We start from the raw sequence: 14,689 nt of genomic DNA on the forward strand, positions 1-14,689 counted from the left end.
TTTTATTTTTATTTAATTTTAAATAAAAATTAAAAATAATTTATTTAATTCATTATTTATAACAATAAATAAAATTATCATTATATAAATTATTTAAATTTGAGTTGATTTTGTATGATTCTTTTAACTTTGTTAATTTTACATCAATGATCATTTTTAGTAAGGAAACATCCTAATTTGTGCCCTAATTTTTCAATTCTTATTGGGGGCTAAAGGGAAGGTATATTAAATATTTGGTGCGAATTTGTTTCGTGCGATTGTGTGGAAAATAATAATAATAATAATAGAAAAAGTCCAGACTGTATATGTATTGTATTTTAAAAATTAAAACATATTTTAAAAAGATAATCAATGATAAATTGTAATTGAGATTAATATCAATAATTAATTTTTATAATTATTTTTATATTACTAAAAATTATATATAGTATTTGTTTTGGTATAAAAAAGTTGTGATTCATAATATTTTTGTGAAATTATATTGTATAGACATAAGATTAATTATTTAACAAATTAAATTTTAATTAATATATTTTATTTTTTACTCTTATTTTTATTCATTAATTGTTTTACTTTTTATATTTACAATAAATATTGAATATAAAAAAATATTGATTATTATATATTTTATTTATTTAGAGTCATAATTAAATTTAATATAATTATAACAAGTATCTACCATTAATGGTAACATGATACTATAATTTTAAGTTGTATAATATAATAAAAAAGAATGTAACAATTTATATCTGTTTTCTATATAACAATAATATTATATATATTTATATTTCTCCTCTTTTAGCTCTTTCCTAAAAATATTGGCGTATAATTAATGTAGATAACATATATACTGAGCAAGTATCTCCATTGAATTAATCATAAAGGTTAATAAAATATAATGACATAATTTTACCTAATTGTGACAAGTATCTCTATTAAAAATATTGGCTAATTATTACTGTGTATAATTCATGTGTGTGTATATATATATATAATAAGTAATAGTGAATTTTTACAATTATTTATCATTTAGAGAATTCATAATTTGGACATTGTTCTTTTTTTATTTTTTATTTTTCATACTTAATGGCTACTAGCTACGATTCTATCAATAGTGTTACCTATGGTAGATTATGTGATGAAAAAATTTAGAAAATAAAGGCAAGAATTATAAGGTTATGGAAAGTCTCATCCAAATTTGACAAGGGCATGACGGCTTACATAGAAATGGTTATAATGGATGTTAAAGTTAGTTGATTATTTTTCATAATTCTTTAAGTGATGCTAGGTTCAATTTATAAATTTTTTTGTTCATATTTTAAATTTATTTGATAAGTAAATCCTTACAATCAAAGACACTGCCATTTAATAGTTTTATAAGTGCTAATAGTTTTTATATTTAATTTATTTTACAGTGTGATAAAATTTATTGTTCAATCAAGAATTATTTGGCAAAGATATTTGAGAATGAACTGATTGAGTGGAAGGTCTACATCTTCTCAGATTTTGTGATTGAGGAATCAAGCGGAATTTATCTTATGACTGCACACGTGTGTAGAATAACTTTTAAGAAGGAGTCACGTATAATAAATATGGTTGATGATCGTAAAATTTTTGACAATCATTTTAATTTTTTTGCTCATGCTGATATATTGAAACAAACAAATGAACAATCTAACTTATTTGGTACGTAATTAATTTGTATTAATCTACACAAAATTATTTTTTATTTTAATTTTTGCCAAAAAATGATATAACAGCATCATTTTATCGATAATATAAATTTTAATAGTTTATTTATGCAAATGTTTAAAATTGTATTATGACTTTTTTAAAGGTATATCCTTTAATATAAAATAAATTGGTAAAATTTTTTTAATTTATAAGTAATTTATTATGTTATTTATTTATTTGTCCTTAATTTAATACTTTTATTTTTTTTTAATTAGATGTTATTGGACTCTTAACTGAAAAAGAAGAGCTTATATCATGATTAAAAATAGGAAGAAGTGACCACTACATTGTGGTTGATCTTCATGATTTGGAGTATATGAAATTTTAATATTTTACAATGAGATTTTATTTTGTAACAATTATCTATATATATGCAAAATATTTTATCTTTTTTATTATATATTACTACTTATTTCTCTTAATTCTTACTTTTATTTAGAAATAAGAAAAAATAAGGTGCATACTGTGAGATCAATTTACAACCCAATTGTTCAATTATCTACATAATCACCAAATAATCGAATACATACTTATTCTCCAATTTGCAAAATTTAACAAAGGCATTGGTAAACATATTGGTTTACCTTTTATTTAACATATTTGTTTATGTTCTATTTATAATCATATTATATCTATTTTTACGAATATATCTTTTTAGAAAATACTCTTAGTATTAGCATATGGTGTATTAAATAAATATTAGTGGTTATAAATTATGCAAATGTTTAAAATTGTATTGCGACTTTTTTAAAGGTATATCATTTTATTAATATATTATTAGTTTTACCATTTAATATAAAATAAATTGGTAAAATTTCTTTAATTTATAAGTAATTTATTATATTATTCATTTATTTGTCCTTAATTTGATACTTTTAATTTTTTTTTAAATTAGATGTTATTGGACTCTTGATCGAAAAAAAAGAGCTTATATATCATGATTAAAAATAGGAAGAAGTGACAATTACATTGTGGTTATCTTCATGATTTGGAGTACGTGAAATTTTAATATTCCACAATAAGATTTTGTTTGTAACAATTATCTATGCATATGCAAAATATGTTATCTTTTTTATTATATATTACTATTTATTTTACTTATTCTTGCTTTTATTTATAAATGAGAAAAAATAAGGTGCTGGAGATCAATTTACAACTCAATTATTCAATTATCTATATGATCACCAAACAACCAAATACATACTTATTCTCCAATTTATAAAATTTAATAAAGGCATTGATAAACATATTGGTTTAACTTTTTATTTAACATATTTATTTATGTTATATTTGTAATCATATTATATCTATTTTTATGAATATATATTTTTAGAAATATTTTTAGTATTAGCATATGTTGTATTAAATAAATATTAATGATTTTTAATTATTTATTATTTATTAGAAAAATTTGTACATTAAAATTGTTTAATAATTTGTTGTTCATTTTAAGCTAATTTTGATATGTTCTTACTTTACGATAAAAACAACATATAAAAATTTGGCAAAGCAGAGAGTAGCAAGGGCAAGGCAGCAGCAACGGTGAGCTACGCCCGAACAAGGGCGCGACGACGAAGATGAGAGACGCACGGGCGAGACGCAGACCAGGCGAACCACAGACAGAGGACGACGACGCAGACTAGGCGAGTCACAGACGGAGGGCGACGACGCAGTGACGGAGACGCGGTGAGAGCATGCGAGACAAGGCAGAGGAGCCGGCAAACGTGACAGCAACCGTGCAGTTGGGGTGGCTGGTGGTTTTCTTGTGAGCGTGAGAGACTGAGAGAGGGCCTTTGGTATAGAGGCTGAGTGAGTTTGAGAGAGTTAGGGGCCTTCGAGCAATTAGGATTTTTTTTTCTTTTTAAAACTTCCAAAACCTCGTTTTGACGCGAGGGTGATTTTCTTAAAAAATTCGAATTAGCCGGTTCAAATCAATTTCTATAATTTTTTTTTGTCCGGTCAGATACTTCAATCGAATCAACTTAGTAATTAATTTTTCAATTTCTAGTCCAACTGGCTAGTTCGATCCTTCTCACAACTATGATTGAAATTACCATACTTCATGTTAAAATTAAAAAAAAAATCAAGTTAAAAATCTTTTGTCAATTTAAGTAAATATTTTTAACTAAGTATACCGTTGAAATTATAAAAATCTTCATTCTTATCCATATTAAATTATTATACAAAAAAGTTGAATACATACTTTAATTCGAGAGCATGATTGAGAGAGTTTGACTCTTGTAATTATGATTTTTCTTAACCAGAATTTTTTTTTGAGGAGACTTAATCGTAACTCTTATGAAAAAAGAATTATAGAGGCAATTTTGATATGTTGGGATCAAAACTAAGTCACTATTTATATTTGAGTATTGTATCTATTAAATTCTAAAATTTAAATAAAATAATATTTCTAATTTTATTCTCATTTAATTCCAAATAAAAAATAATAATGATTTATTTACTTCAGTATTTATAACAATAAATAAGATTATCATTATATAAATTATTTAATTTAAGATAGCTTAATTTGTGATTATAGTTAATATATATTATCTTTGTTCCACCGCGCTCCTCCCCTTCAGTAGCGTCAGCCCCTCCCGTCGGACTCTGTCCCCTTTGTGTGCTCATCAGTTTGCTCTTTTTTAGATATTCTTTTAGCTGTTATTGTTGCCACTTAATATGTAAACTATGATTTTTTAATACTGTGTTTGTTTTTTACTTTTTACGTGAATATATATTTTTTTTTCAATTAAATTTATTAATACAAATTTTTTTATTGTTATATTTATATTTAATATTATAATTTTATTTCATAAAAAATAAAATTATTATACATTTGTTTGTTTTGATCTCTATTTTAATATCATTTCATATGAAGCTATACCTATTTAATTAATGGGTTTTGCTTTCGTTTGATTGGCATTCCTGAATTATGAGGAAATTATAAATAGGTTCAGCTAAAGCAATTATGTGATTTGGAAATGTCAGTGTCTTACACATAACTTTATATCATGATTCGATTGCAATCTGTTTGGCTAATTGTCTTCGATGTTATCTCTTTTCTGGATCAGACCCCATTTCTTTGAACATGTTAATATAACTACATTTCTTCGTTGATTTTCATTTTCTATTATACTGAGTTATAGCTCAAGAAAAATCATAATCATGTGAAAATATGTGGATCACTATTATTATTAATACACGTGAATTCTTGATCAATTTTATCTTTTTAAGTAAATTTGGAAAACATTCATATGGTGCAGTTAAGTTGGAGGGAGGAAACACTCTGTTGCACATAGTTTAATAAAGGTTTAATTACTCTATTGGTCCTTATAATTTCGCGAAATTTTCAATTAGGTCTCAATACTTTTTTTTCTTTTTATTGGGTCCCTGCACCAATTTTTTTTTCAATTAAGTCCCTATATTTTTTTTTTCCTTTTATTTGAATTCCTGCACCAATTTTTTTTTTAGTTGGGTCTTTATACAATTAAGCCAATTACTACTAAGAGGATTTAATTGAAGAAAAAAATTTGGTGCAGAGACCCGATTAAAAGAAAAAAAAGTATAGGGATCTAATTGAAAATTTCGTGAAACTATAGGGACCAATAGAGTAATTAAACCTTTAATAAATTTTATTTTTAAGTAATCTTTTATTTGCCAACCGACATCAAGTTACCTTAAAATTTGGTATTTTTTTTAAATATATTTTTTTAAATATATATTTTTTTGTGATTTTTTAAAAGGATTATTAGTTGTTAATAAAAAAATTATAAAAAAATATATACTTAACGAAAAATCACTAAATTTTAAAGATAATAATATCTTATTTTTTAATCATGCTTACAAAAAATTATATCAAAATTCAATCTTTAATGTATTTTTGTGAGAAATACATATTTAATATTAGATAATTTTGCAAAAAAACTAACATTAAATATGTATTTCTCAAAAAATATATTAAAAATTGAATTTTACTGTAATTTTTTGCAAGCATGATTAGAAAAATAAAATATTATTATTTTTAATATTTAGTAGTTTTTTGTTAAGTATATATTATTTTGTGATTTTTTTAAAAGTATTATTGGTTGTTAATAAAAAAATTATAAAAAAATATATATTTAACGAAAAATCACCAAATTTTAAGTATAATAATATATTTTTTTTATTCATGCTTACAAAAAATTATATCAAAATTTAATCTCTAAAATATTTTTTTTAAAATATATATTTACTGTTGGATATTTTTGTTGTGTTTTTAAATTATTTCAATACATTTTTGTCAAATAGTAAAATTTGAGTGTATTTTTGTCCGCATTTAAATAATTCGAGGACATTTTTGGTGGTTAACCCTACTTTTTATATTTATCGCATGAATAGTCATAAAAAAAAAAGGAGGATGGCGCAGAAGTTAGGTTTCATAGACCAAATTGGATCCAAAATACAAATCTTGTCATGTCAGTTAGCCATTGCAGCGTCCACGTGGTAGGAAGCGTGCCACTTTAGTACTCTGTTTGCTGAGTTATCATCGGAATGGGTCGATGGACTAAATTGGTGTCCGAATTTGAATTTAAAGGACCACTATAAAGTAATTTTGAATCTCGAGACTGAAATAGGTAATTGCATGAATTTCTCATACCAAAATAGGAATTTAGTCTATTAAGTAACTACTTTTGTTAAAAATATTATTATATAATATAATTTTTTATCAAATATTTTAAAAAATATAATTTATTTAAAATCTTTTATATAATACATGAAAATATTATTTTTTAAATTTTTTTTTAGAAAAACTGAATAAATAATATGTATCAACTACATATATGTATCATATGTGTGTATGTAACTGTGACTAATATAAGATTGATATATATTTTTTATTTTTTAAATTCTCTAATATATATATGACACCTTATAACTCTCTCATTTGATCTTTTTTATTCATATTTATTTTGTGGTAATATTAAAAAGATAATAATTTAAAATTATTTTTTAAATTTAATATTTATAATTTTATATATATAATATTTATAATTATATATTTATAATAAGATTATTTTTTATTTTTTATTATTTTCAAATATTTCCTAATTTTTTATCTAAAATTTTTATTCTCTAATTCGACTAAACTTTTATATATATATACGAAAAATTGGTGTATAAATATCTTTTGCAAAATATTTTTTATCATATATAATTTATTAAAAATACATTTTGTTTGCTTTGATCTCTATTTTAATATCATTTCATATGAAGCTATATCTATTTAATTAATGGGTTTTGCTTTCGTATGATTGGCATTCCTGGATTATGAGGAAATTATAAATAGGTTCGGCTAAAGCAATTATGTGATTTGGAAATGTCAGTGTCTTACACATAACTTTATATCATGATTGGATTGCATTCTGTTTGGCTAATTGTCTTCGATGTTATCTCTTTTCTGAATCACACCCCTTTTCTTTGAACATGTTAATATAACTACATTTCATCATTGATTTTCATTTTCTATTATATTGAGTTATAGCTCAAGAAAAATCATAATCATGTGAAAATATGTGGATCACTATTATTATTAATATACGTGAATCCTTGATCAATTTTATCTTTTAAGTAAATTTGGAAAACATTCGTATGGTGCAGTTAAGTTGGAGGGAGGAAACACTCCGTTGAACACAGTTTAATAAATGTTTAATTACTCTGTTAGTCTTTAATAAATGTTTAATATTGTTTTCGTTAAAAAAATTTTTTTTACTATAATATTATAAAATATCAACTTTGCGACTAAATATCGAAAAATTATTTAACATTTGTTTAATAGAAAAAATATATTATTTTGTTAAAAAAAAATAAATGTATTACTCATATAATATTACCAAAATATTGAAATAAAAAAATACTTTTAAATTACTATACTTTTAGATATATTAATTACATTTATTTATTAGAAATTTGATTAAATAATATATTTCAAGATTTAAATATCTAAATATATTAATGTTAATTTTTTTTATTATTTTACTATATTATTTTGCCTATATTTCTAAAATTTTCTAGATCCGTTACTGTATGTGATGCTTGAAAAGACTACTCAAAATAGTTAACGCGGGTTATAGAATGGTTACAAAGGACAAAAACTATTAATTAAACTTCATTCTTTAACCATGCATAATTATAATACAAAATAAATTTTAACCTTGGAGAAGCTATATCTAAAAGCCATACCTAAAATGTGTTTCTCAAATTGCAAGGTAAATGAAATAGAAAAGCAGATTGGTTTTTGAATGGGGATTCAATTTACAAAAAAGAAGTAAAAACTATTAATTAAACTTTATTCTTTATCCATGTTTAATTATTGTGCTAAAAGAAATTTTAATAATAAAAAATGTTAGGTAAATGAAATAGAAGATTATATTGGTTTTAAAAAAAAAAAGTGAATTGAAGATTAAAAAAAAATCATGTAGTGATGATATTTTTGAATTGGCATAGATTTCTTATGAATCTAAAGCAATTTGTTGGTGACTTTGCATTTCTCTGCACGTAATGGGTAAATGTATTATTATAAAAAAAATCTAAACAAGGTTTAAGAGTATAGGCTATTATGTTGCTGACTAATTATGGTAGCAATCTCAATACTTTTAACATATTTCTATGACAAATTAGTGCCCGAACTTAAATATAAAGGATCACTATAAGTAATTTTGAATCTCGGAAACTGAAATAGATAATTGCGTGAATCTCAGAGACCAAAATAAGAATTTAGTCTATTAAGTAACTACTTTTGTTAAAAATATTATTATATAATATAATTTTTTATCAAATATTTGTAAAAATATAATTTATTTAAATTCTTTTATATAATACATGAAAATATTATTTTTTTAAATTTTTTTAGAAAAACTGAATAAATAATATGTATCAACTACGTATATGTATCATATGTGTGTATGTAACCGTGACTAATATAAGATTGATATATATTCTTTTATTTTTTAAATTCTCTAATATATATATGCCACCTTATGACTCTCTCATTTAATCTTTTTTATTCATATTTATTTTGTGGTAATATTAAAAAGATAATAATTTAAAATTATTTTTTAAATTTAATATTTATATTTTTATATATATAATATTTATAATTATATATTTATAATAAGATTATTTTTTATTTTTTATTATTTTTAAATATTTTTTTAGTTAAATTTTTTATTCTCTAATTTGACCAGACTTTTATATATATATACAAAAAATTAGTGTATAAATATTTTTGCAAAATATTTGTTATATATACAAAAAATTGGTGTATAAATATCTTTTGTAAAATATTTTTTATCATATATAATTTATTAAAAATATATTTTATTAAATTAAAAAATAAAACATATAATTTTTCAATTTTAATGTAATAAATTTAATATTGTATCTGATTCTAATGTTATTATATTATTATAATTATTTAATATATATATATATATACAAAGGCGGAAGTTTTTTGTTCTAAAAAAATATAAAATAAATAAATACAAAAAATATAAATATCTACATGCCTCCCTTGCCTCCCTCCCAATCCCGTTTCGCGCTGCTCCTCTATCCATACCCTTCAATCGGATCTGCCATGCAACCTCCGTCGGATTCTTGGGTTGAAGATCGCTACCCACTCTCCAGTATACCTCCTTTTGAATCTCTGCCCGGTCGACTTCGCCTCCTCCTATGTCCTTATCTGCTCTATCAGAGACTATCTTGTGGCTTTTGTTGGTGGGTAGGTGCATTGCTATGAGGCGATGTTGCTCCTTGATTATCGCTGATGGCTTGTCTCGGGTTTCCGTTTCCACCCCTCCAAGTAACGTTTCTTCAATCTGCCATTCTTGATGCAATTCTTGATAGGTGATTGAATCGAAATTGTTATTGGCTGGATTCTGTATTACTTGATTCTGTATATTTTGAATATGCTGAATTGTTGCGAGACTTGCTTCTGATCTGATTGTATTCCTTAATTGAGTAGATGGGTTCATTGTCCATTGTCTCTCAAGATTATTCCCCACTGCCATCGCTGCCAGTTGGTGAGCTAATTTGTTGCCATCCCTTGAAATCCAGATAACTTCCACATCTGGAGCCTCTTCCAGTAGTTGGAGAATATCTCGAATGATAGCATCTGTTTTCGCTATAGGCGTTCTAGCCTTGATTGCCTGAACCAGAGGTAAGCTGTTAGTTTCAATTATGCAATTGGGTATCTGAAGATTCTTAATGAGTATGAGTGCTTCTCTGTATGCTTGAATTTTCGCAATTAATGGTGATATTGTCTTAAATATTACTGTTGTCCCAGTTATGATTTTTCCTACCTAAATCCCCTCATTCATGCTTCAAGGCCTATTAACTTTGTTAATTTTACATCTGATCCTTTTCAAGCTTTTTTTTTTTTTTTTTTTCTTGGGTTGGTTTTGTATGATTTCTTTAATTTTGTTAATTTTACATCAATGATCCATCCTGATTTGTGCCCTAATTTTATAATACTTATTTATAATGTTCTAAATATTTGGTATATAACATCCTGATTTGGTATTTTACATTAAGGAACTCTAAAATATTTAACTACACATATTTTTAAGGAACTCTTTTTCTTGCATAATTTTAATTGTTAATTTTTTTTAATTTTATATTCAATATGTTAAATCATATTTTGTTCCATTATTTTTAAAAAAAAAATTATTTTCATTTTCATTATTTTTTACTATTCTCCATACACATATTTATCATTATTTTTTTAATTAAGTGAAATAAAGATAGGTAGAGAGTACTACATGTACTCCATAGAACAACAAAAAAGACAGCATGAGTAGAAATTATGTGTAGAATAAAAAAGTAACTGTACAAAGAATAAAAAAATTAACTAATAATTATATTTTTGCCCAAATTTTAAGACAACAATTATATTGAACACTATTTATCAATAAGATTAAGATGAAAAAGTGAAAATTGGACACCAAACTCTCCTATTTCCTTTATATATTGTTATAGATATTTAATTTAAAGTATATTAAGATATTATAATAATATCTATAACAATATCATTTAGGACAATTATAGAAAGTTTATCAAATCAAAACCTAAGAAATAATTATTATTAATTAAATAATTATTATTACTTGGACCATGTTATTATTGAGTATGGAATAAATTTGTTATTAACATGAAAATTTATTATAAAAGATAATTCATATTAAATGATATACTAACTACATAAATTTATTAATGGGATATATAACTTAACATGAAAATTTATTGTAAAAGATAATTCATATTAAATGATATACTAACTACATAAACTTATTAATGGAATATATAACTTAACTTTCATTGGTATCCTGTCAACTGTAATTAATCAGAACAAACATATAAATATAGTTTTACACTTTTATTTAATGACGAAAAACAAAATATATATTAGATGAAGTGAGAAAGATGCATGAAAAGATGATGAAAAGATGGCTGAAAAACGAAGGAAGTTTTTCTAGTAAAGTAAAAGAGAATAAGGGAAGAAAGAGATCATTATTATAGAAGTTACGTGAATTTATAAAATAAGAGAGAACGTAAATGAAGATGAAGTAGACAGTGAGAGTATTGTAATGCGGATAACTGACGTGGGGTTAGGGACGGGTTTATTCTTGAAGAAGTGTAAAAATTTGAAAATTTTTTAATAGTTCTTGATAATATAAGTTAGTTGCTCCAGTACAAAACTAATTTTGCCCCCATAACAAACTAATATAGGTTATTGGCAACTTTTGTAAATAGTTTCATGTTTGAAATAAGATTGAATAGTAATTTTAGCCTTTTGATTGGTTGAAAAAATAAAAAATCTACCTCTAAAATCATACATTAGGTGCTGTGATATTAGATTTATTGAAATCCTCCAAAATTTTGAAATTTTAAACATAAAACTATCTTTAGTAATTGCTTGGTTAGATAATTTAAAAAATAATCATATTTTACAAATTACAATATTATAATATAATTATAAAAATTATTATCATACTATATATATTTGTTCTCACTGTCAAATTTTTTTAGATCCGTCACTGAGTGGGGTAGGTTATTAAGAAAGATAAAAATAGAAAAACGTTTTGGACACCAAAACATGTTTTTTCATTATATATTGTTATAGATGATACGATTAGAAATCAGAGAATCAGACAATTGGTACTGGATTTGCAAAATCCCCCCCCCCCCTAACTTATCCGGGGATTTATTTTTAATTTTTTAATTTAAATTTTGAATGATAAAAAAATCTAATTCAAATAGTAATAAATTATATTTATTTTATCTTTTAAATCCTATCGCAAAACTTTTTTTTGGTGACTAAACTTTTTTGTATTAAATGAAAAAAAAAAGTACAGTTAAAGTAAAAATAAATAAAATAATAACATTTTTAAAAATTATTAATTAAAATACATGAGACAAAAATTTAATATAAATTAAAATAAAATTAATTTATTTATTTCAGTTAAATCAAATAATTAATATAATTAATTAGTTATAATTAATATAATTAAATATAATATTAAATAATTTGATATTTATTTTAATTAGATTAAATTAATAATTAATTAATCAACCTATTTAAATGAATCAAATAAAATAAATTAAAAAATATCTTTAAAAATATGTCACATCAACGATGCTATTAATTAAAGAAATCTAATTTTGATCATATATAATAAATATAATAAATTTTATCTTTTAAATTAATTCAAATTATATCACAAAATCTTTTTGTATTATAATGGAAAAAAATAATTCAACTTTGGCGCATAGAAAAGCGTCGTTGTGTTTGCTGTAGCCTGTATAGCATCACTTTTATGAAATACGCTTAGAGGTTTTTAATTTAGGGTTTCTTCAATGCCTCCTTCAATAAAAGCACTTTTTCATTTAACCATTTTTTCTACTAGATGTGCTTGTTGGTACGGGGAAAAAAGTTTTTGGATAAATAGTATAACACATGCATAACAAAGCCGATGACATGGGATTGCTTCGATTTGATATCATGATTATCATCTCAAACCCAAATTATTACTTATAACACTTTTATTATAATTCGCGAACTATCTATCCCGATAACTTGAAGTTTTAGCTAAAGCATAGGAATAATTTTACAAAAATATTATTTATACATCAAATTAAAATTAATAATTAAAATTAATCATCAATATTTTTAAAATGTATTATGTTAAAACCTGTATTACCCTTCAAGACTTGCTTGTTTTTAAAGAATTTAAAAATATTAAAATTTAAAAATAAATTAAAAAAATATATTACTCAATAACAATGTTTCTGCAAGGATATACTAAATGCAGCATTGAAAAATCAATCAACTTATCTAGTCAGATGTTTATCATAAAGGTATACAAATATTTTATGTTAGAGACTAATTAAATCAACACTAATTATTGCATTTGATTCAATGGTTAAACCTTGAATAATTGAAGAAAGAGATCTTTAAAAACAAATTTCACAAATTTTAAATGATTTATTTGATGCTCATTATCAATTACTCTATATACGATATAGTAAAACATTAGTATATTCCCAAGTACTCTCAGGTATCTTATGATTTGTGATTGACAGTAACAATATCTTTATGAATTATAAATGAAGAATAAAGATTTGAATATAATAGATAATTAAAAAAATATATATTTAAAAAAAATAAAAAATAATCTAAAAATATATTTATCTCTTCGTAAAAAAAATTTAATCTCTTTTTTAAAATATTATAAAATTAATCTTTCTAAATAATTTTAACTTTAAAAATCTTTTTTAATAATTAAATCTTTCTAATAGTCCTTTTTAATAATTTTCTCTTTATTATATATCATCTCTAGATCCATCTAGTATACAGATCTATTTTCATACAGATTTACATATTTTTGTTTTTATTGTATCTGCTGTGAACACGTGGTGTTTCTTCTTGGCCTGGAAGCAGCAAGCTATTAGGAAGCTGGCAAGGCTCACTAGAGGGTTGGGTTGACCTGGCTGCATAGCTTCATTCAAAATGGGATTTTGTTGTAGAGAATTCCATTAGTGTCATAGTTAGGCCTTTTGAATTGTGCCCAAAAAAGAGTTGATATGAATCCAACACAAACAAGAGTTGAGATGAAGACATAATGGGTTACATGATATTTAAATAAAAATAAATAAATAAAGCATTAATATATTTTTAATTAAATGTTGACTTATTTTAATATAAATTTTCTGTCATGATTTTTTAACCTTAGATAAATTCGTATTTTTATTGTGTCTTCTATAAATATTTAGGTATTATTTTAATAAGATGAGATATATCTTTATTTTTATTTAGTAGAGAATTAAAGATTGTATTTTTTTTTACTAAAGATACGAAGATTCGAACCCGCAACCTCTTAGATGAGTACAGAGAGATTATGCCATTTGAGCTATTACTTATTGGCCTAAAGATTGTATTTTTAATAGTGCAATAATGATCAATTGTGATACATAATTCTTCTTGAGAGATTTCCACTTACCATATGTTCACTTAAAAAAATTATTTATATGATTATTTATCCTTTATTTCAGAAAATAATTATTTATATAATTAACTATCATTCGCTTTGAAAAATAATTATGCTCATAATTCATTATTATTCATTTCAAAAAATATTTATCTATATGATTAATTATCATTCACTTTGGAAAATAATATTAATATTAAATAAAATGTCATATATAAAAAATAAATAATATAAATAAACCAAATAAAAATAATAGTGTAACAAATAAGAGATAAAATAAGAAGGAAAGAGAAACAACAATCTAAAAAATTTTGTGAAACCACCGAAGAAATAAAAAAAATGGCATACGAGTTTCTTAAAAAAAAGAAAATAAAAATATTGGCTGAGAAAAGAATTTTTTTTTAGAAAGAACCTAGTTAAATTTTTGCATCTAA

At 23.3% G+C, this 14,689-nt stretch overlaps 1 long non-coding RNA gene across 1 annotated transcript; it reads left to right on the forward strand.

The window, feature by feature from the left end:
• The first annotated feature begins 9,311 nt into the window (after window positions 1–9,311).
• On the forward strand, window positions 9,312–13,835 carry LOC148554414 (uncharacterized). The gene is made up of 3 exons (XR_015885782.1): window positions 9,312–9,615; window positions 9,734–9,928; window positions 13,709–13,835. It is a non-coding gene; the product is annotated as an uncharacterized LOC148554414 (long non-coding RNA).
• Window positions 13,836–14,689: the final 854 nt, after the last annotated feature.

The sequence above is a fragment of the Arachis ipaensis genome, chromosome B6, assembly GCF_059453495.1.
Source record: "Arachis ipaensis isolate K30076 ecotype BB chromosome B6, ASM5945349v1, whole genome shotgun sequence".
NCBI classification, from domain to species: domain Eukaryota; kingdom Viridiplantae; phylum Streptophyta; class Magnoliopsida; order Fabales; family Fabaceae; genus Arachis; species Arachis ipaensis.